A 22,725-nucleotide genomic window follows, 5' to 3' on the forward strand; every position below is an offset into this window, starting at 1 on the left:
AAGCAACGCTCAAAGATTATTTCCCACTACCATTTATTGACCAAGTGTTAGACACATTAGCTGGGAAAACATCATTCTCTTTTCTTGATGGTTTCAGTGGCTACAACCAGATCAGGATAGCCTCAAAAGACCAGGACAAAACCACATTCACTTGTCCTTGGGGCACTTATGCTTATAATGTTTTGCCATTTGGACTTTGCAATGCTCCAGCTACATTTCAGAGAGCTATATTAGCTATTTTCACTGATTTAGTTCATGATTGTGTTGAAGTTTACATGGATGATTTTTCAGTGTAAGACAATTCATTTGAACATGCATTAGAGAACCTTGAAAGAGTTTTGAAAAGATGTATTGAAGCTAATCTATCCCTGAGCAATGAAAAGTGCTTTATGATGTTAAATGAGGGGATAGTATTAGGCCACTATATTTCTTTTCAAGGCATTAAAGTTGATCCATCAAAAATCCAGATCATTGTTGATTTTCCAATTCCAAAGAATCAAAAAGAGGTAAGAAGTTTCCTTGGGTATGCAAGCTATTACAGAAGGTTTATTGAATATTTTAGTAAAATAGCTTTACCTTTGTTTAAGCTTCTAACAAAAGATGTACTTTTCAACTGGAATGAGAACTGCCAGCAAGCATTTGAAGCACTCAAAAAGAAGTTATCAACCGCACCAGTCTTAAGAGGGCCTAACTGGAGCCTACCATTTCATATCTTTACATATGCATCTGACACTGCAGTAGGTGCCTCATTAGGCCAAAAAGAGGAATCTTGTAATTATGCCATTTATTTCATTAGCAAAAATCTAACACCTGCAGAATTAAACTACACAGTCACAAAAAAGGAAACACTTGCCATCATATATGCTGTGAATAAATTCCGACATTATATAACTGTTTATGAAGTCTTTGTACATACTGACCATTCCGCCATTAGACATTTAATGAATAAACCAATAACTAGTGGCAGAGTTACAAGATGATTATTATTGTTATAGGAATTTAACATCACAGTGTTAGATAGACCAAGTAAAGAGAATCAGGTGGCAGATTTTCTTTCTAGACTGCAAAATCCAGGTGAGATTGTTTTGGTTGAAGATTCTTTCCCAGATGAAAATTTATTTGCAATTTCCATAGTGAATCCTTGGTATGATGACTTGGCCAATTATTTTTCTACAGGAAGGACACCTCCATACTTTACTCCAAAGGAAAAGAAACGACTAGTCAAACAAAGTGCTCGATACTCATGGATTAATGGCGATTTATTTTACACTGGTTATGATATGATTATTAGACGATGTGTAAGAAATGATGAGATAATTGATATTTTAAAATCTTGCCATGATGAACCGTGTGGTGGGCATTTTGCAGCTAAGCGAACAACATTCAAAATTCTTAGTCTTGGATACTACTGGCCATCCATTTTTAAGGATTCCAAGAAGTATGTGAAGAGTTTTGATAGCTGCCAAAGAATGGGCAGGCCAACAGCTACAGATGAGATGCCACTTCAGCCCCAAGTTCACCTAGAGCCATTTGAAAAATGGGCTCTAGATTTTATAGGACCCATTAACCCAACTTCCAATGGTAAGAAGTACATCTTAGTATGTACTGATTACGTAACAAAATGGGCTGAATCAAAAGCACTAGTTAGAGCCACTGAACAAACAGTGGTAAACTTCCTTTTTGAAGAGATTTTTGTAAGGTATGGAGTACCAAGGGAGATAGTGACTGATCAAGGTACTCAATTTACTTCAAAGTTAGTGAAGGACATCACAGACAAATACCAAATCAAGCACAGAAGAAGTACACCTTACCATCCACAGGCCAATGGGCAGGTGGAATCCACAAACAAAACTTTGGAAGGGATCATCACTAAAATTGTGGCAATGAACAGAAATAATTAGGAAGAGAAGCTCAAAGATGCACTTTGGGCTTATAGAATTACGTGGAAGAATACTACAGGATTTACACCATACCAGTTGGTGTATGGAAAAGAGGTAATGCTTCCTATTGAATTTCAAATACATACTTTTAAACTGGCTGCAGATTTGCAAATTGACCTGAACCAAGCACAACAAGAAAGAATTCAGCAGTTGAACCAGCTGGATGAAATGAGGCAGCAAGCAGAGGAAACAACAATCCTCATGCAAAAACAAAGGAAGCAGTGGCATGATGCACATATCAAGAAGAAACAGTTCAAGGAAGGAGACTGGGCTTTACTTTTTGACTCTAAATTCAGAGATCATAAAGCCAAGTTTACCACACATTGGATGGGCCCATACCAAATTATTCAGGCTTACGACAATGGTTCAGTCAAGCTCAAAACTATTGATGGAGAAGGTCATTCCTTTACTGTCAATGGTCATCGCCTGAAACTTTACATTAAGCCCATCAACAAGCAAAATTTTCTCCAAACAGTGTCTCAACAAAGAGAGGTTGAGATACTGCAACCTCCAGCTGCAGTATCTCTGCCCTAATTCATTTCATTTCAATTTATAAATTCAAAAGAAATTAAAAAAAAAAAAAAAAAAAACAAAATCTAAAAAAAAGAAAAAGAAAACACAACGAAAAAATAATAATAATAATGGGTTAGATGTGAAAACCAGACTCTGGCACACTCTAACCCAGAATTCTTACTTGAAAACCAATTCGTTGGCGGGTAAGAATTCCTTTTCTTTTGTTTCCTGTTTGATTCATCAACTGAATAATGACTTGAGGACAAGTCAAAACTTTAGTGGGGGGGAGAAGCATCAGCATTTTGTTTTCTTATCTCCTCATTGTAAATTCTCAAAGATTTCTTATCTCATCTCCTCACTGTAAATTTCCAAAGAAGTTTGTTTCAGCACTCCAGATTTCAATAAAGAAGTTGTTTTGTCATTGTTTTATCTCAGAGGGACCTGGTTAAAAACATTATGCAGGGGGATCTGTTCTGTCCAGAAGACCATGTTACCAACACCAGCAGTAATGGGACCTGTTCAAGACATATAAGAGGGACCTGTTAAGAGATTGTTACTTCAAGATTACTTCAACAAAGCTTCATCAAGTTTCAACAAGGATCCACAGGTTGCTGGTCACCAAGACTTCATCAAATACCAAAGATCAAGGAACCTGTATACATATAGTTCTTTTCCGGATTTCAAAGAAGCTGCATCAACATTTTCCAGATCTCAGAGGGACCTGTTGCAGTCGAATCTATTCCAGGGGGACCTGTTATGAACAGCAAAGAGTAGTCAAAAGAGACTAGTCCTACCTAGCATGCCAATGCAACGCTTGAACAACCAACAAAAGTGTAATGTATTCCTTATTCTTAACATTTAAATTCTTAGATTAATTTTTAATGTTAAATTTAATAACTGTGACTGTTATGATCAATTTCAGAGACATCTCCATACCTATCACTCCTTATCCTATTGTTAATCCCTATCATCTTCCAATACTCCAACCTATCTCATACTTATATGATTTTGTTATCCCCTCTCATATCACCTTTTCAATCTCTGTTACCAACCAATCAGACCCTACAGCCATTCCAACATTTCTATTTGGCCGGGTACCAACAGAAGTAGGACACGTGGTGAATTGTTTGAAAACCAAATGTTATGCGGGCTTGTTCATTATGTTTGAAACGGCCGAATTATGATTTAACCACCCGACGAAGCCAAATGATGCAAACGACTACCTGAAATCATATCCCAGTACTTCATATATGCTTCTAGCGCTTCTATGATGGCATCCATACGACCAGTACAGCCATTCCTCTGTTTCAAAAGATGAATATGCTATGAATTAAGTCAAGCCGGTTATTTCATTATCATTCTCAGTTATTCTATGTTAGCATTCGACTCCTGTGACTTCAACAGTAAGGACTGAAAGTAGCAAGCACCACGAAAGGAAAATGTAGTCATTTGGGTTCGACCTCCACCATAATTACAAGACAGTCAATCGAGCATCGCTTGGGTTACTAAAGGAGCTAGTGTTAAAGAGCCGAGGACGCCACCAGGTCAGTAGTGTTGGGCAGGGAGACAAAAGGTAACAAATCAAAACTTCTTTGTTGAATTTGCAAAACATAAACAAAGAAGAGTTAGAGCACAACTCTCTGCCAAAATGACCAATAGGGTCGAACCAAGCATATTCGACAGTTCCCAGTATCACGAAGATTGCATTTCAATTCTTAAAGAAATATAGTGGCTGCCCTTTTTAGAGAAATTTCGTGGAAGTAATGAAGAGGTCACCAAAAAATTCGCTTTTACATTCAACGGAGAGAAAGCTCTGATAGGTAATTTTTCATTCAGGGTGTCGGAAGACACCATAGCCCAGTCCCTAGGGATCAGCCCAGAAGGGGAGAAGTACTTCAAGACAAAGCAATTTAAAGAGAAGTCATGGACTCAATTTATGTTCAGATCAAGGGTTTCATCCGTCAATTGGAAGAAAGGCGTCCCAAGGAGCTGGCTGGTGCATCCTTGGGACGAGATGGTCTATATCATCCAAAAATTTGTAACTTGTGAAGGCCGCTACAATATTGTTTACTTGTACCATATCAAATTATTGTTACATTTGAAAGGGCAGTGTGTTATCAGTCTACCATACTTCCTCTTGCAAAGCCTAACCAAAATGTCGAAGACCATCCAAAAGTAGAAAGGTAACGAAGACAAGAGTTTATATCACTTTGGGCTAGTTAAAATTCTTATTGAGTATGAGTTACAGAGAAGAGGGAAAACGTGGAAGGAATTCTTGGCTGCCAACCAAATTAAAGATGAAGAAGACAAGGAAGAACCACAGGAGAACTCAGGATTTATGAATGATATCGATGAAGAGATTCCTATACACAAAGAAAGCAAGGTACGTCCACCTGTTAGCAGTGTGAGGACAAGGAAAATGAGAAAAGAGGATGCTCAGGAAGCAGAGCAAGATAAAAATTTTACCACCTATACAAGAAGAACCAGGAGAGCATCAAAGGCCCAGCTACAAGAAGACCAACCTGAATCAAATGCACCTATACCGATGGATATTGAGAGTAGTGCCCACTCACAACCTGGACCAGGAGCTGAGATGGAGGTTGAAAGCAATAACAGGCAAGAAAAAGATTCACAACCTGCCATTAAGAAACAAAAGAAACTGGAGAAGCAAATTGAGAAGTTAAAGGAAGAACTAATGGAGGCCAATATGCTGGAAAAAGTTATCAAGAAAGAAAATGAATTGTCAAGGGCACAGAGTAAAGAAACTCAACAGAAAAATGAGAAGTTAAGGGAACGAATCAATGAACTTGAAGCTGAACAAACAGATATTTGTAAGTGGGCCACTAAATGGTACAACCAAAAGAAGGCCCTCAAGGAAAAGTACAAAAGTTTAAAGCATGAGCTCCATGGTCAGAAGGATGCCCAGGTGAAGAAGAATGTGGATACATTGTTGAAGGCAGCAGAGGTACAGGCAGGGACAGAGTTCAGAGGAAGCACATCGGGGTTAGCATGAGGTCATGCTAATTCATTAAGTCGGGGAGAGATGTTGGTACCATTCCATGACCTCCTTTTTCCTCTTGAAACACATCATTTGCCTACCTTTTTCCTTCATACATCTCTTAGACCCCTTGAAATTGATTAGTTAATAGTATTATAGTTGTTAGATGCATTAAAATTGATTTATGAGTTTTATGTTAAAGAATTAGGGATTTTTTATAAAAAGACTACAAGAAGTTACAACATCCTGTAATTGGTTTATTGTTTGACATATGGCATGACAGCTAAGCTAAAGCAAAGGGTAGGGATGAAAAATAGAATGTACAAGCATGGACGAACACCTATCCTATAGCAGAACCAACACTCCTGAATGCGCGGTCAATGATGGTCAAAGCACAGCATGTTGGCGACAAAAGCAGCAACAACATAGGGTTCTAAACTGATTTAGTTTTGTTCCTTTTTGAAATCAGTTCAGAATGGAAACAACTTAAAAACTATTCCATAACAAAAGCGACAACAGCCGCATAACGAATGTACATTCGTTCCAAAATGTAAACGGTGTTAGTTTTTTTAAAAGACATGTAAACACAGTTATGTGTTGTTAGTTAGTTGTTATCTATGTATCGTTTTGAAAAACAGAGCTTTTGAACTTAATACCATAACTCAATTGCAGTCACGATTTTGTTATTGCGTTGATTCTATAGTTGCTTGAGCGCAGTCCAGTATACCTTTGAAACGCGGACGGGCCCTGCGTGGAACGGGTATACTGTCATTTTATTTTATTAGAAACTTTTGTATGCATAGTGATTAGAGTTTGGTTTATGCTTTCGTTGATTCAATTAGCAATTCATATGAGTGAAGTTTATGATGGTGGCTTGAAGGATTCATCGCTGAGATCGTTGAACTGTATCCTGTAAGGGATCTGATCTTTCGTTATTTTTAAAAGCATCTTCATGAACCCTGTTTCTCATGTATTTGAATTTTAAGTGTGCTTATGATTTTAGTATGTTTCCATCTTTCATGAATGATAAACATTGAATGCTGAGTATTCACTGAACAGGGGTTTTATGCACAACATCCTCGTAAGGGGATTGAAATCTTGGTTTAAGTAATGCACAGTGTTTTTTTAGAATAGGTAGTTGAATTGAGTGACCTGAGTGTCCAGGTGATAGGGAGCATACCTCAACCTTCCGTAAAGAAGTTTTGTAACCTACCATCATGAACACTTAGTTAGGAATCCTTTATGTCTATAGATTGTAGACGCATGCCTCGAAGTTTACTTATCCTGGTCGATAATAAATATATCATAATCTAGCACCCTAGATAGGACACTACACGAATGTTGCCCTTTGGCAAAATTAAGGGGTTTTAAATTTTTAGTGGGCGAATATTTTGTATAATAGTACATTTTTACAAATCACCTCAAATAGCCCACCTTATTTTAAGGGAGAGACTAAAAAAGGTAAATTTAGCCCTTGAAATTAGGAGTTACAACCTTCCATTTGCCCTAATTTTCAAGAATATTTTTTACTTAAGCGAATCCTATGGGCCAAATACCATATTTATAAAAGAGGTATGGTAAATTAATAAAAACTTAAATAAATGAGAGGTACGGTAAATAAATAAAACATTTTTTATATTTACTCCATAAGTCACCTTATATACATGCAAGGGTGTAAACAAATAAAAATATAAATAAACTAGACGTATGGTAAATAAATAAAATCTCTTTTTATATTTAGTCCATAATCCTAGTTCTATTTATGAAGGCTCAAAAAAGAGGTTTTATTTAAGTGAATCCTATGGGCCAAATACCATATTTGTAAAAGATGTATGGTAAATTAATAAAAATATAAATAAGCCAGAGGTATGGTAAACAAATAAAACATTTTTATATATTTACTCCATAAGTCATTTTATATTTACGAACACTAAAAAAATGCATTATATTTAGGTGAAACCTATGGGCAAAATACTATGGGACAAATACCATGAGCTAGATTATTATTAATACCATGCAAAAAACATTATTAACCCTAATATTAGTATTAATAAAAATAAAAATGGCACATGGTATTGACCCATGGTATTCACCTAGAATGTAGCCTATTTAAATGGGGGAATTAAACCAGCATAGATCAATCTTTACTCTGGATCTACTAACCCTCCCTCTCGGGGGGCTTGGTGGATCAAGAGTAAAAATGGATGTTGTAATTTAATGTATGTTAAACATTTTAGCTTGGTTAAGATATAAAATAAAATAAAAATCAACTATTAATTTTATTAATTTTTATAAATTACTAATAGTAATTTTTAAGCTCCAGGTTTATGATAACCCATGGTAATACCATGGTATTCATGTGAGCATAGACTATTTAAAGGGGAAATTCTATCATCTTAGATTCATCTTAATTCTGGGTCTACCAAGTGCTCAGAGGGATAAATAGATTTCATTCCCCTAAGAGTGGTAGATGTGGAGTTAAGATGGATATAGGTCGGTTTTTATGATAATGAAGATATTAAATAGACTTAGGAAATTATATTGTAAAAACATCTTAAGGTGAATGGTTAAAGCATAGACATTGGACAAGTATATTTGTATACCTCTATTTTAAACTTAAACAAATCCAGGGCTAAAAGGAATGGATTGATTGCACTAGTCATCCTTCTATAACTTTCCAACATACGCTGGAGTAAACGAATTGTAATTTGGGTAATTTTTCTAACTGCGAACAAGAACATACTTGTGTATTGGCAAGGTGGTTACAAGGTCCCTAGAAGTGATGAATTTGAATTTTTCTTGGTTTTATATATAGTATTAGGTTTTTTCTCGTGCTTTTGTGAATGACACGGGTGAATTTTATCCTACACCCACTAGGTTATCGATATGTAATTTCGGTAATTTTGATTTCAAAAGATATTTTAAAGAAATGCAATGATTTCATTTGTGTATTCAATAAACACAATATTCTAATGGAATTCTGCATTTGTGGTTTACCTATATAGATTCCATGGAGAAGTATTAGTGGTGTGACATCAATTGTCCTCAAGCAGAGGCTTTAGTTTTATTCTTTTCTGGAAGCAAATACTTTCTTCCAACATTTTTTAGTTCCATGAAAAATTTGAAAGTCCTAATAATATTCAATTATGGGTTCAAGAGAGACATAGTATTCAATTATGGGTTAAAGAGATCAATGATCTATCGGCCTTATCTTCACTTAGTTTAAGACTATTAACTTGGAGAGGCTGCATGTGCCCCCACTTCAAGAGCATAGTAAAGTCATGTAGAACTTAGAGAAGCTATATTTAAGATTTTAGTGAAGATTGGAAAAATTTCTAGGTTCAATAACACCCAGTCGAGCATTAAGCTTCCAATAATGCTAGATTTTAACCTGGAGCACTTTTGTGATTTCGAGGAGATGCCCCCTCGTATTTGTGACACATCTTCAGTTGTGAATTGGACTATTACTAACTGTCATTTCCTTCGAAAGTTACCTGATGACTTGGGGAATCTCAACTCTTTAAGAATGTTAAGGAAGGAAAGAAAGTACATTATGCTAAGTTATCTTATGCTTTTCAAGTTTTTCTTGGATATCTACAACGTTTCAGGTAGGAAAGTACATTCTGTTAATGAAAATTTGTCTTGATAGAAAGGCCCAATTTCAAATTCTAATGCTTTCAAAAAAAATTGTATAACTGTAATGTTTCTAAAAGGAAAGCATATTTTTTCAATTTAAGTATCATGATCCCATATTCCAACTTATTTTTCAGTAACCCATTAGGCTTTGTAGCTTTGAATAAATCCATGTCTTTTGATAAGATCCTCTTCCAAATTAGAGCGCAATTTCCTTTTGGAAATAACCACATACAATGTCTTGATTTTGTTATTGAGAAAATAGAGGTTGTGAAACAAGCCTGTGCCATACAAGGACTTGATTCATTGATTATGTATCAATTATGGTTCTTGATGTAACAATGTCTTGATTTTGTTGCTTGAAAATAGAGGTTATGCTTTACTATTTCACAGAATTTCTTACAATCTTTCCATAAGTATTGATTTGTAATATCAGTCACTGAGGGATGACAGCAATGACAAAGGTACTATTCCATGGTTTGAAGTTCCCCTCTTACTAAATATTTAAATATATCACCACAATTTAACTGTTAGTTAAAGGAATTGTATTTGATTTGCAAACAATTCCTTGCTTGATTTATAGATTTTGATTTTTTCCCCTTTTTATTTTTTTCTCAGATTTGGTATGAGATATCTTCCAAGATTTGGGTTCCCTAGTTTCCCCACCATAGCTAGAAGGTTCAGATGCCTATCATTAAATATTCTTGGAACGTTACAACTTTTCTAGTAAGTGTGCTTTGAAACATTGTTGTTGCTTTTCCATGGTGTTAATGCAAAATACACACTGCAACTAGTGCCATTATTTAGATTAAGTGTCGAAATCTAGGTGGTCCTGTAATGATGGAGTGATTGTTTTCTACCTACTAAGGCCATATGCATTTTTATCTCTTATGTTGTCCTGAGATATTCAAATTTAGAATAAGAATTGAGGTCGCGTTTCCACTGTAGATTGCAGTCAGTTTCTTGAACATAATATATAGTAGATTATCTTTTACTAATCAACTATGGATGTGATCCCTCGCAGAAAAGGAAATTCAAAGTGACTTTGATTTCACATTGATTTGTCAAAACATCCACACAGGAAAGGAGATTCAAAGTGACACTGATTTCACATTGATTTGTCAAAATGGAGGCAAGAGAAAAGGAAACTTTGTATTCAAAAATGCTCTTAATTTCATATGTACATGCACACACATATTAGTAGAAAATATTGAAGGGTTGCCTAAGTAATATTTTCCATTCCACTACATTCTTTACAGCTTGTAAATAAATAACTCGGAACAATTCATTACACTACTTGTTATTCTTTAGTAATCAGTGGTTAAGATTTTGATATTGAACTGGCTAAGATTTTTCTTCCTTCTGTGAAATTGTGTGTTCTATAATGCTTCTTTTCCATTCACTATGTATAGCATATAAAGTGTGTCTAATGGAGTAGGAAGATTGGAAAGTCTTGTGATCCTTGAACTATGTTACAAGGCAGAAACCCAACGGGGCAGGGTAGGTGCATCCCCACAAAGGGGTCACAAATACCAAAGTTGGTATTGGCTAGTGCCATGAGCTATAAAATTTCCTTTGGACCTTTACCCTTGTATTAAAAGTGAATCTAGAGAGTATTCTAATATTATCTTTATAAGATTTATATCAGTTAAGATTGATGAATAAAATTCATGAGACATGAGCTAGGATGTCCTTGCAAGGTGGTTGTTGATTATTGGAAGCTATGATGGCCATTATGTCAGGCCAGGTGGTTGCACTCCCTTGATTGTGAGCACGATTGTGATCAAGATGGAAGACTTCATAGTCTAGATTGATTTTTTAGCAGTGATAGTTAGTGGGCTCATTCAAAAAAGCTTCTGTTTCACTAATCCTTTTTATAGAGTTGTCAGATTCAATTTCCAAAGGTTTTAATTACACTATAGAATTGAGTTCTAAGAGAGTTGTGATTCACAATGTTAAGTATAGCAGCTATGACACTTGAATGAAGACAAGCATAGTAGAGGTATCCGACTCTATTATAAGCTTACCTGCATATTATAAGGGACTTGGTTGGATTTTTTATAATTTTATAAACAAGTTTCATGTCGTGGAAATGTGAAAAAAAAACAGTGATATTTCCACCATGTGGCTCTTGTCATATATGGTTTTATACTTTTTCAAAAAATTCTCTAAGAGTTCACAATGCTAAGATTCACTAAGACTTTACAAAGTTTTATTATTTAGTGAAAGACTCGCCAAGATCTTACAAGATTTTATAATTGAGTAAAATATCCGTCATGCCTAGTGAGAGATTCGCCAAAAAATTATATATACATATTATATTATTGATAAAATCGCCTTCCATTTTTCCTATATACCATAGAGATTCGCCCATTTATTATACATATAAATTTAGGGGGGTTCTTAAATTTTTCCTTGGAAACCATTTTGGAAATAAGGAAGGTCTTTTACAAGAGGAACCTAATGCTGAACTTAGAATAAAAATGCCACAACATGCAGGTGGCCAGTGATAGATTCATGGCCAATTCCAAATTTTGAGGTAAAAAGGATTGCCCAATCCATTGGTCATTAATGACAAACTTATGACACAGCTGGACTATGAAAATAGACTAAGACAGTTGGCTAAGGAAAAAGCTAGTACTTCATCTATAAAATTACTACCAACAGGTAAAGTTTTGTATAACACCTTCAAGAACTTGTTTTTTCTCCAACACAAGATTAAACACTTGTTCATTACTAAGCCCAATTTTTCCAAGTATACCAAAGTTGATGAGATATATAGGCAGATGATGAATGCTAAATGGCCTGATGCAGAATGGTGGGAGACAATTACTGATTCACTGTGAGAAATTTGCAGCAAAAAGTTACTACATAGTAAAAATAGAACAACCAGATAAACAGATGAAAACAGGACAGCATGGGTAAAGAGTATCAGAGTCAAACAATATCAGGTAAAAGATAAAAGTTGAAGAAGATTCCAGCGTAGAAGACCACAACTGCAAGCCAGCATAAATGGCTACAAATCCAACCACAAAAGCAAGCAGTACCACATAAAAAGGGACAACATGAAACAATTCAATATCTGTCTCTATCTTCTTGTAAGAAGATATTTGTATTTCCTAGATTAAATCTCAAGTTAGTTTGAGATATTTTCTAATAATTTTTTGTATAAATACTTCACAATTCGAAGTATGTAGGGTGGATTCTTAGACGTTTCTATAGACTTTCTTGATCAAAAGACTGTAATTTATTGTATCACTGTTTGGACCAGCAAGCTGGATTAATGAATAAAGACAAGAGGTTTCACAAGATTCATGTGTAGTGCAAAGTACAGACAAGTATTTTCTCTTGTGTTGTTATATTTCTTTAAAAAACTTTCCACAATATTTAATGTATATGAAATCTAAATGCTATAATATGGAATGATATCTCAAAATTTGCTTCATTGCACTCTGTTTTGACTATTATGCATTTTAATGTTTTCTACTAATTATCTGAGTTAAGGAATTCTTGATTGCTCCTTAGTTTAAGTAGTCTCCCTGTAATCTATAGCAAAGGATTCTTAATTGCCCTTTGCTCATGATTATCCTATGTTCCTCATTTTAATCCCAGTCTGAGAATTCTTAAGTGCTCTCTCACCCTGGTTAAGATCATTTCACCCATTCGGCCCAAAGACCTGCACTTTACTCTGCTAGCTTGCCCTTTGAACACTCCCTTTAATGATTTAATTCCAGTTCTGCTGCCCTTCTTTGACTCCATAGCCCAATAGTCCAGAGACATCATTCTATCCATCTATTTTAAGGATTCCACCATCCAACCTTCAATACAAATCAAAACCCCCTGAACTTTAAGAACTAGCCTAAAATCCCAGCAAACAAAGCTAAATCATATAGAGAGAGCCCTCTCTGAGCCATAGGTTGGCTAGAGCCTATGCTTAAAAGATTGGTTTGTGGTTACCTCAGTATTTTCCTTCTTCTGATAACTTCTAGGGAATGATTTTGAGTGATAACACCACCTTTGTGCCCAAGGAGAGCACAAAACTAGGTAAACTCCAACAATAAAGCTCAACCAAAATCCCTGAATTAGACTCCCAAATTCCCTCACCAGAGAGACACTCCAAGTTATCTAAAATGGGGGTGGAATTTATGCTTGGAATTATTGTGCTAAGCAACACTCCTCTTCTTGTGCTCAACAAGTCCAAGAGAGAACGTTTTTTGTAGTATGATAGACAAAAAACGCCAAATGAAGGCCTCCATGTGGTAATCTTCCTCTTCTTCTGGAACATGGCTTGCTTCATAGTAATCTTCTTTTCTTGATGCCTTAAAAGCAGCTTCCCTTCTGTCTGATGGACCTCCCTTTCTCATTTCATAAGCAGTTAGAATTCCATGTAGCTGAGACATAGTGAGAACTTTGAGATTTTCCTTTTCTTCTATTGCAGATACTTTGGATTCAAACTTGGGGGATAATGATCTTAGAATCTTTTGAACTACTATAGTCTCTTTTATTTCTTCACCCAAATTTTTCATACAATTAACAATCTCATCTACCCGAAGAAAATAATTAGCCACACTTTCATCATTATACATCTTGAGGGTCTCATATTGAATCCTGAGAGTTTGAAGTTTAGCTTGCTTTACCTGTTCATCTCCTTCATAGCTAGTGATCATTTTGTCCCATATCTCTTTTGCTGATTTGAAGTGCATGACCTTCATGAATTCTGTTTGAGATATACTTCCTAATAGAGTACTGACTGCTTTTGCATTTGTTTCATATGCCTTTTTCTCAGCTGGATCTGTAGGAGTAGCTGAAGGAAAAGCATAGCCTGTTTCTACAATGTCCCAAACTTCTGTACCAAGAGATTGAAGATATGCAGTAACTCTTACCTTCCAATAATTGAAATTTGTTCCATCAAAAACCGGTGGCCTGATTGATGCTTCTTTCTCGTAATTGCTCATGATGAATGATCTTCCTTCAAGCGATCAAGCTTCTCTGAAGGACCTGCTCTGATACCAATTGTTGGAAATAATACTGAGAGGGGGGGGTGAATCAGTATTATCAGATTAATCAACCTTTTTAAATGCTCAGAAACATATACGCTACTTCAGTTAAGTGAACCGGCGTGTACACGCTACTGTGACGAAGTAAAACAGCGTATAAGAAGAAAACTCACAATTTAGTTAGCTTATTCTTCAATTAAGTGCATCAGGACATTATTCACCACATTAACAGTAAACATGTGCAGTATAACAGAACAGATAAAAAGCCACACACATGAACACCAAGATATAAGGTGGAAACCCAATGTGGGTGAAAACCACCTGCTGCAAGTTGTCTCTATCTTTCTTTAATATGAAACTTCAGTTTACAATCTTTTGTACTGGTGCAGCCTTATACCAGTACGCAGGCTACAACCTGCAGAAGGCTACAACCTTCTCTCGTTCTCCAAACTTCCTTGGAAGGGAGCTCCAACCCCCTATGCTCTTGTACTAGCCAAGATACTAGTACGTAGGTGCTAACCTACAATCTTCCTTCTTTCAGATATCACTTTTCATACATTTTCAGACTTGGATATTCCTGAAGCACAACATTACAATCTGAAGACCACAAATCATTCAATTTCCACAACAGATCATTGAAGCATAAAACAACCAAACTTTGAATCACTGAACCACTGAACCCTGTCAATCACCAGTTATCAGAACACAGAGCAGACTACAGAACTCTGCAATAACAGTCAGACCCCACTGTAAACCCAAAATCAAGCTTCAAAAGATATACGCTATTTCAATGAGCAAAACCCGCGTATACACGCGCTTTTACCGAAGCCAACCTGCGTACAGATCTAAAAATAAATTTTCTCAATTTGCAGCTGTACCAGACATTAGTTAGATCCAAAACGTAACATTGCGACGATATGCAGATCTAGAAATACGCATAATCAACCATATCATGATAGTGCATTTCAAACCATTAGATCCCGATCTATCCTTAGATCTAGTCTTCCATCAACCGATGTGATCTCTCCTTGGCTTAGATCAAGCAACCCAGAACCTGCATATCAGATCTCTTTCTCTCTTAGATATTCAAGCCTTGTCGAAAGATGATTTTGCCTAATGATCTTCTTCTCCTTATATAGTCTTAGGCCTAGCTCAATACCAAGAGCCAAAACCATAGTAACACAATACCATCAACTTCAAAACTAGGGATCGACACGCCCGTCGAGACACAATGGTCCGAAATCATAGGCACAACTTCCAAGGACTAACCACCATGGACCAAAGGAACCTTTCCACATACACGCGCTTTTTATGAATCGAACTAGCGTGTACACGCGACTTGGGCTTAACGAAACGGCGTGTATGAGCTTCCTTGGCATGCTGTACTGAGATCTGTCTTCTGATTAAGTTGCCATCACCTGTACCAACCTCTGAGCACCTGTACCATCCTCTGAGTGAGTTGCCATCAAGGACAACACTTGAATCATAATGCCAACAATCTCCCCCTTTGGACTTGATGGCAACCACCACACCAAGTCACTCTCCCCCTTTGACATCAAGGGCAAAGGGCTGTGCTCCCCCTGAGGACATGCTGATACCCCTCTGTGCTGACTCGTGCTCCCCCTGACAGTAGGCCAGATCTGAAAAAGATGTTCTTCAACAAGAACCAAGATTTATACACCATAAGGGACCTTCCTATCACCAAAAGACTCAATACATACATCCATACTCCCTACCAAGAGGGGACATATCAGAAACAACCAATTATATTACAGCATTCATCCCAGGCATAGTGGGGAAACCAACATAGGCCGTTACATGACCTTGACATCATAAAAGAGATAGGACAAGAGAGATACATGACATAGAGACAACAGATCTAGACCAAGACTTAGAAAAGACACCAGCAGCATCTGATAAACATCTTGTTAGATCAGCAACCAGAATTTCTTTCTGAGCTCCTTCGCCTGAAACCAACAACCAAAACATCTGAATGCCAACAATGCTTTATGAGACTTTTGAGCTGCTCCCCCTGAACCTGTGCCTGTTGCAGTCCCTGAAACTGTGCCTGAAGAATTCTGACATTCCTATTGCTGTTCAGAGCTTCAGAGTTTTCCCTTGCTGTTCAGAACTTCATATACGCGTTTTATCCTGTGTAAAACAGCGTATGTACGCGGATATTCGTTCTGCAACAAGCGTCCAGCATACACGCGACTTACCCACCATGAATCCGCGTGTATACGCTCATATCCCTTCCGTAACCTGCGTATACCAACTTTTCTGTAGAACAAACAAACTTCAACAACAGGATGAAGCATCAACTACTCCCAGCTTTTGTCTGAGATATTCAAAAGTTTCCCTGGGCAGTGGTTTTGTGAGAATATCAGCAACTTGCTCCTTAGAAGGAACATACTCCAACTTGACTTTCTGCTCAAGCACTTGTTCCCGAAGAAAATGGTACTTGATTGGTATGTGCTTGGTCTTTGAGTGCATGACAGGATTCTTTGAAATGCTGATTGCACTTGTATTATCACATAAGATAGAGACAGGTGGAGTGCAAGTGATTTGAAAGTCCTGCAAGGTCTGCATCATCCAAAGAAGTTGTGTGCAACAAGATGCTGCAGCCACATATTCTGCTTCAGCTGTAGATAAGGCAATCGAACTTTGTTTCTTGCTGAACCAAGATACTAATCTGGAACCCATGAAGAAAGCACCTCCACTTGTGCTTTTCCTATCATCCACACTTCCAGCCCAATCTGCATCTGTGTAAGCATGAAGAGTGAGATCAGTATTTCTAGGATACCATAAGCCATAGTTTTGGGTCCCTTGAAGATATTTGAAGATTCTTTTGACTGCCTGAAGATGAGTTTCCTTTGGGTTGGCTTGAAATCTTCCAACCATTCCTACTGCATGTGTAATATCTGGTCGAGTACCTGTCAAATAAAGCAAACTCCCAATCATGGATCTATAAGTGGGTTGGTGAACTGCTGCTGATTCATCATTTGCACTGAGGCTGCATCCTGTAACCATGGGTGTACATACTGGCTTTGACTCTTCCATGCCATACTTCTTCAAGATCTGCTTGAGGTATTTGGTTTGAGACAAGAAGATACCTCCTTCATTTTGTTGGATTTGCAATCCAAGAAAATATGTCAATTCTCCAAGAAGTGACATTTCGAATTCTTTCTGCATAACCAAGGCAAAGTTTTGACTCATGGTCTCTTCATTGCTGCCAAAAATAATATCATCTACATAAACAACAAGAATTAGCAATTTGTTATTTTCAACTTTTATATAGAGATTGCTATCTGCTGATCCTTTTGAAAAGCCTTGTTGGTGAAGATATTTGTCCAACCGATAGTACCAAGCCCTTGGAGCTTGTTTGAGCCCATAGAGTGCCTTTTTCAATCTGCATACAAGGTTTGGATCATTTCCAAGAATGAACCCATCTGGCTGCTCAATATATACTTCTTCTTCTAAGTCTCCATTCAGGAAGGCTGATTTCACGTCCATTTGAAATACCTTGAAGTTTTGAAAGCTTGAGAGAGCAAGGAACATTCGGATGGCCTCTAGTCTTGCCACAGGAGCAAAGGTCTCTTCAAAATCTATTCCTTCTTGCTGTGCATACCCTTTACAAACAAGTCTGGCCTTGTTTCTAATTACTTCTCCATTTTCATTTAACTTATTCTTGAAGACCCATTTTGTTCCTATTACATTCTTATCTTTTGGTCTAGGAACTAATTCCCAAGTGTTGTTCCTTTCGATTTGCTCAAGTTCTTCATCCATTGCTTTGACCCAACATTCATCTTTGCATGCTTCTTTCACATTTTGTGGTTCAATGGAGGAGAGTAGAGCCAAGTAGCTTGAAGCTTCTGCAAGTGTCCTTCTTGTTTGTACTCCTGCTTCTTTCTGCCCCACAATCTGAGTTTCTGGATGATTCTTTTGGACATATCTGGATGGAGTCTTCTCTTCTATTCTTGTCTGCTCCTCTGGTTCTTCTTGAGATTCTTCTTCTTCTTGAGGTTCTTCTTCATCATTTCGCCTTTGAGAGTAACCTTCATCTTCTTCAATGTCTTCATGATGAACTTGCCTAGGAATATATCCCTTCTCATCAACCACTATATCAATACTGTCAACAATTCTGCCAAGTCTTTTATTGTAGCACTTGTATGCTTTGCTATGTGGAGAATAACCAAGAAGAATGCCCTCATCTGCTCTAGGTTCAAGTTTGCCAAGTTGCTCATCAGTATTCTTAATATAACATTTGCTCCCAAAGATTTTGAAATGCTTCACGGAAGGAGTTTTACCACTCCAAAGCTCATGAGGTGTTTGAGTGCTGTTTACTCGGACATTTGTTTTGTTAAGAATGATAACAGCAGCATGTGCAGCTTCACCCCAGAAGGTTGCAGGAGTACCTGATTCATCGAGCATAGCACGAGCCATTTGTTGGATAGTTCTGTTCATTCTTTCCACAACCCCATTTTGCTGAGGAGTTCTAGCTGTAGAGAATTCTCTTCTTATCCCATGTTCATCGCAGAAATCGAAAAATTCATTTGATGTGAACTCCCCACCTCTGTCAGATCTGAGGCACTTAATTTTGTGTCCTGATTCATTTTCAGCCAATGCTTTGAAGGATTTGAATTTTTCGAATGCTTCATCTTTGTGCTTCATAAGCCCTAACCAAACAAACCTTGAGAAATCATCAATGAATAATATCAGATATTCTTCTCCTCGAGGTGTCCTTTTCCTAAATGGACCACATACATCTGTATGGACTAGCTCAAGAGGCAAGCTAGCTGATCCTTCCTTTTCTGGAAAGTTAGTTCTGGTTTGCTTTCCAAACTGACAAGATTTGCATATAGTGTTGTCTGGAATTTTGATATCTGGAAGATCGCGAACTGCCTGATATTTGCATGCTTTTCTTATTTGTGAGAAGCTTAGATGTCCCAACCTTCGATGCCATAACCAGTGCTCTTCATCCTTGCTAAGATAGCATTGTTGTTGTCCTTCTTCAAATATGTACAGATTATTTGGAGTTCTTTTGCCTTTGAGAACTGTTTTACCTGTATCAAGATCACGAACAAGACATCCATTCGATCTGAAAATAACCTCGGTTTTTTGATCACACATCTGACTGACACTTAGAAGATTATGCTTCAATCCATCAACATACAAAACATTTCCAGCTTTGACCTTTTCTTTCAAAGGAGCAATACCTTTTCCTTTTATAGTTGCAGGAGTATCATTTCCAAAAGAAACTTTCTTTCCCTTTTCTAAAGTAGAATAAGATTCAAGTTTTTCTTTATCACCTGTCATATGTTTCGAACATCCACTGTCAATGTACCATAGATTTTCCTGTCCTTCTGCATAAAACGCTATCCCACATCTTTCTGTCTGAGGTTCTTTTATTCTCCATTTTTTGGTGTTCGTGGCTTGTTCCTTTTTCTCCTGAAACCTGCTCCTGCATTCAGATTCTTTATGACCAAAATTATTGCAAATAGAACATTCAACTTCATTTTCAAGAACCGAAAAGTTGTTATAGGTCCTCTTTGTAATCCCTGTCATACTTCTTTGTTTTTGAGCTTCCCTAGTCATGATTGTTTTATATGCAACACATTGAGCTGCTTTGTGACCAAAGTTATGGCAAGAAAAGCATTGTCCATTGAAGAAGCTTCTGCGGTTATTGAATCTACCAGCCAACTGATTGTAATTTCTATTTTCATCTATTCTTGTGCCAAACTGAGAAGATTTTACCTGTGGTTGGTTGTAGCTTTTGTTCACCCTTAAGAAGGATTGTCCCTGATAGTTTCTGTTTGTAATTCGTCCCTGCTTTACCTGATTATCTTCATTGTTCTTCTGCTCATTTCTTCTTGCTGCATCAAGATAACTCTTTGAGGTGGATGCTTGAGAGGTTTCTCCATTATAGCCCAAACCTGTCTTGTTTAGAGGAGACCGCTGCACATTGATAATCTCATCCAAAGTTTCAGATCCTTTGACAAACTTAAGATTAATAGCTTTTGTTTTCTCAATTTCTTTTCTGAGACCAACAATTTCACCTTCTAGTTTTTCAAGATGTTTTTCCTTTTCATCAATTTGAAATTGCAAAGTATCAATGATCACACTCTTTTCTTCTATGCATCTCTTGAGTCTAGTAATTTCATTATAGAGATTATCCACATCTACAGCATCCTCATAATCATCATCTTCAAATGCCATTAATAGCTTATATTTATTACCTTGTTCATCTTCATCACTGTTTGATAAGCCATCACTATCTTCATGGGTGTAGTAGCTTTTCTTATTTGCACTTTGTTTCTTATTCCATCTAGCAGGTTCTTTTCCTTTATCCTTATTAGGACATTTTGCAGCATAATGACCTACTCTTCCACAAGCAAAGCATTTGAAAGGTAGCTTACCTCTGAACCTTCCAGCACCCCTTTGAAGATTTCTGACAAAATTTGATTCTTCTTCCTCTTCTTCTGGAACATGGCTTGCTTCATAGTAATCTTCTTTTCTTGATGCCTTAAAAGCAGCTTCCCTTCTGTCTGATGGACCTCCCTTTCTCATTTCATAAGCAGTTAGAATTCCATGTAGCTGAGACATAGTGAGAACTTTGAGATTTTCCTTTTCTTCTATTGCAGATACTTTAGATTCAAACTTGGGGGATAATGATCTTAGAATCTTTTGAACTACTATAGTCTCTTTTATTTCTTCACCCAAATTTTTCATACAATTAACAATCTCATCTACCCGAAGAAAATAATTAGCCACACTTTCATCATTATACATCTTGAGGGTCTCATATTGAATCCTGAGAGTTTGAAGTTTAGCTTGCTTTACCTGTTCATCTCCTTCATAGCTAGTGATCATTTTGTCCCATATCTCTTTTGCTGATTTGAAGTGCATGACCTTCATGAATTCTGTTTGAGATATACTTCCTAATAGAGTACTGACTGCTTTTGCATTTGTTTCATATGCCTTTTTCTCAGCTGGATCTGTAGGAGTAGCTGAAGGAAAAGCATAGCCTGTTTCTACAATGTCCCAAACTTCTGTACCAAGAGATTGAAGATATGCAGTAACTCTTACCTTCCAATAATTGAAATTTGTTCCATCAAAAACCGGTGGCCTGATTGATGCTTCTTTCTCGTAATTGCTCATGATGAATGATCTTCCTTCAAGCGATCAAGCTTCTCTGAAGGACCTGCTCTGATACCAATTGTTGGAAATAATACTGAGAGGGGGGGTGAATCAGTATTATCAGATTAATCAACCTTTTAAATGCTCAGAAACATATACGCTACTTCAGTTAAGTGAACCGCGTGTACACGCTACTGTGACGAAGTAAAACAGCGTATAAGAAGAAAACTCACAATTTAGTTAGCTTATTCTTCAATTAAGTGCATCAGGACATTATTCACCACATTAACAGTAAACATGTGCAGTATAACAGAACAGATAAAAAGCCACACACATGAACACCAAGATATAAGGTGGAAACCCAATGTGGGTGAAAACCACCTGCTGCAAGTTGTCTCTATCTTTCTTTAATATGAAACTTCAGTTTACAATCTTTTGTACTGGTGCAGCCTTATACCAGTACGCAGGCTACAACCTGCAGAAGGCTACAACCTTCTCTCGTTCTCCAAACTTCCTTGGAAGGGAGCTCCAACCCCCTATGCTCTTGTACTAGCCAAGATACTAGTACGTAGGTGCTGACCTACAATCTTCCTTCTTTCAGATATCACTTTTCATACATTTTCAGACTTGGATATTCCTGAAGCACAACATTACAATCTGAAGACCACAAATCATTCAATTTCCACAACAGATCATTGAAGCATAAAACAACCAAACTTTGAATCACTGAACCACTGAACCCTGTCAATCACCAGTTATCAGAACACAGAGCAGACTACAGAACTCTGCAATAACAGTCAGACCCCACTGTAAACCCAAAATCAAGCTTCAAAAGATATACGCTATTTCAATGAGCAAAACCCGCGTATACACGCGCTTTTACCGAAGCCAACCTGCGTACAGATCTAAAAATAAATTTTCTCAATTTGCAGCTGTACCAGACATTAGTTAGATCCAAAACGTAACATTGCGACGATATGCAGATCTAGAAATACGCATAATCAACCATATCATGATAGTGCATTTCAAACCATTAGATCCCGATCTATCCTTAGATCTAGTCTTCCATCAACCGATGTGATCTCTCCTTGGCTTAGATCAAGCAACCCAGAACCTGCATATCAGATCTCTTTCTCTCTTAGATATTCAAGCCTTGTCGAAAGATGATTTTGCCTAATGATCTTCTTCTCCTTATATAGTCTTAGGCCTAGCTCAATACCAAGAGCCAAAACCATAGTAACACAATACCATCAACTTCAAAACTAGGGATCGACACGCTCGTCGAGACACAATGGTCCGAAATCATAGGCACAACTTCCAAGGACTAACCACCATGGACCAAAGGAACCTTTCCACATACACGCGCTTTTTATGAATCGAACTAGCGTGTACACGCGACTTGGGCTTAACGAAACGGCGTGTATGAGCTTCCTTGGCATGCTGTACTGAGATCTGTCTTCTGATTAAGTTGCCATCACCTGTACCAACCTCTGAGCACCTGTACCAT

Source organism: Pinus tabuliformis, chromosome 9 (assembly GCF_031772625.1).
Source record: "Pinus tabuliformis cultivar Carrire ecotype Pingquan chromosome 9, CPIR1, whole genome shotgun sequence".
Taxonomy (NCBI): domain Eukaryota; kingdom Viridiplantae; phylum Streptophyta; class Pinopsida; order Pinales; family Pinaceae; genus Pinus; species Pinus tabuliformis.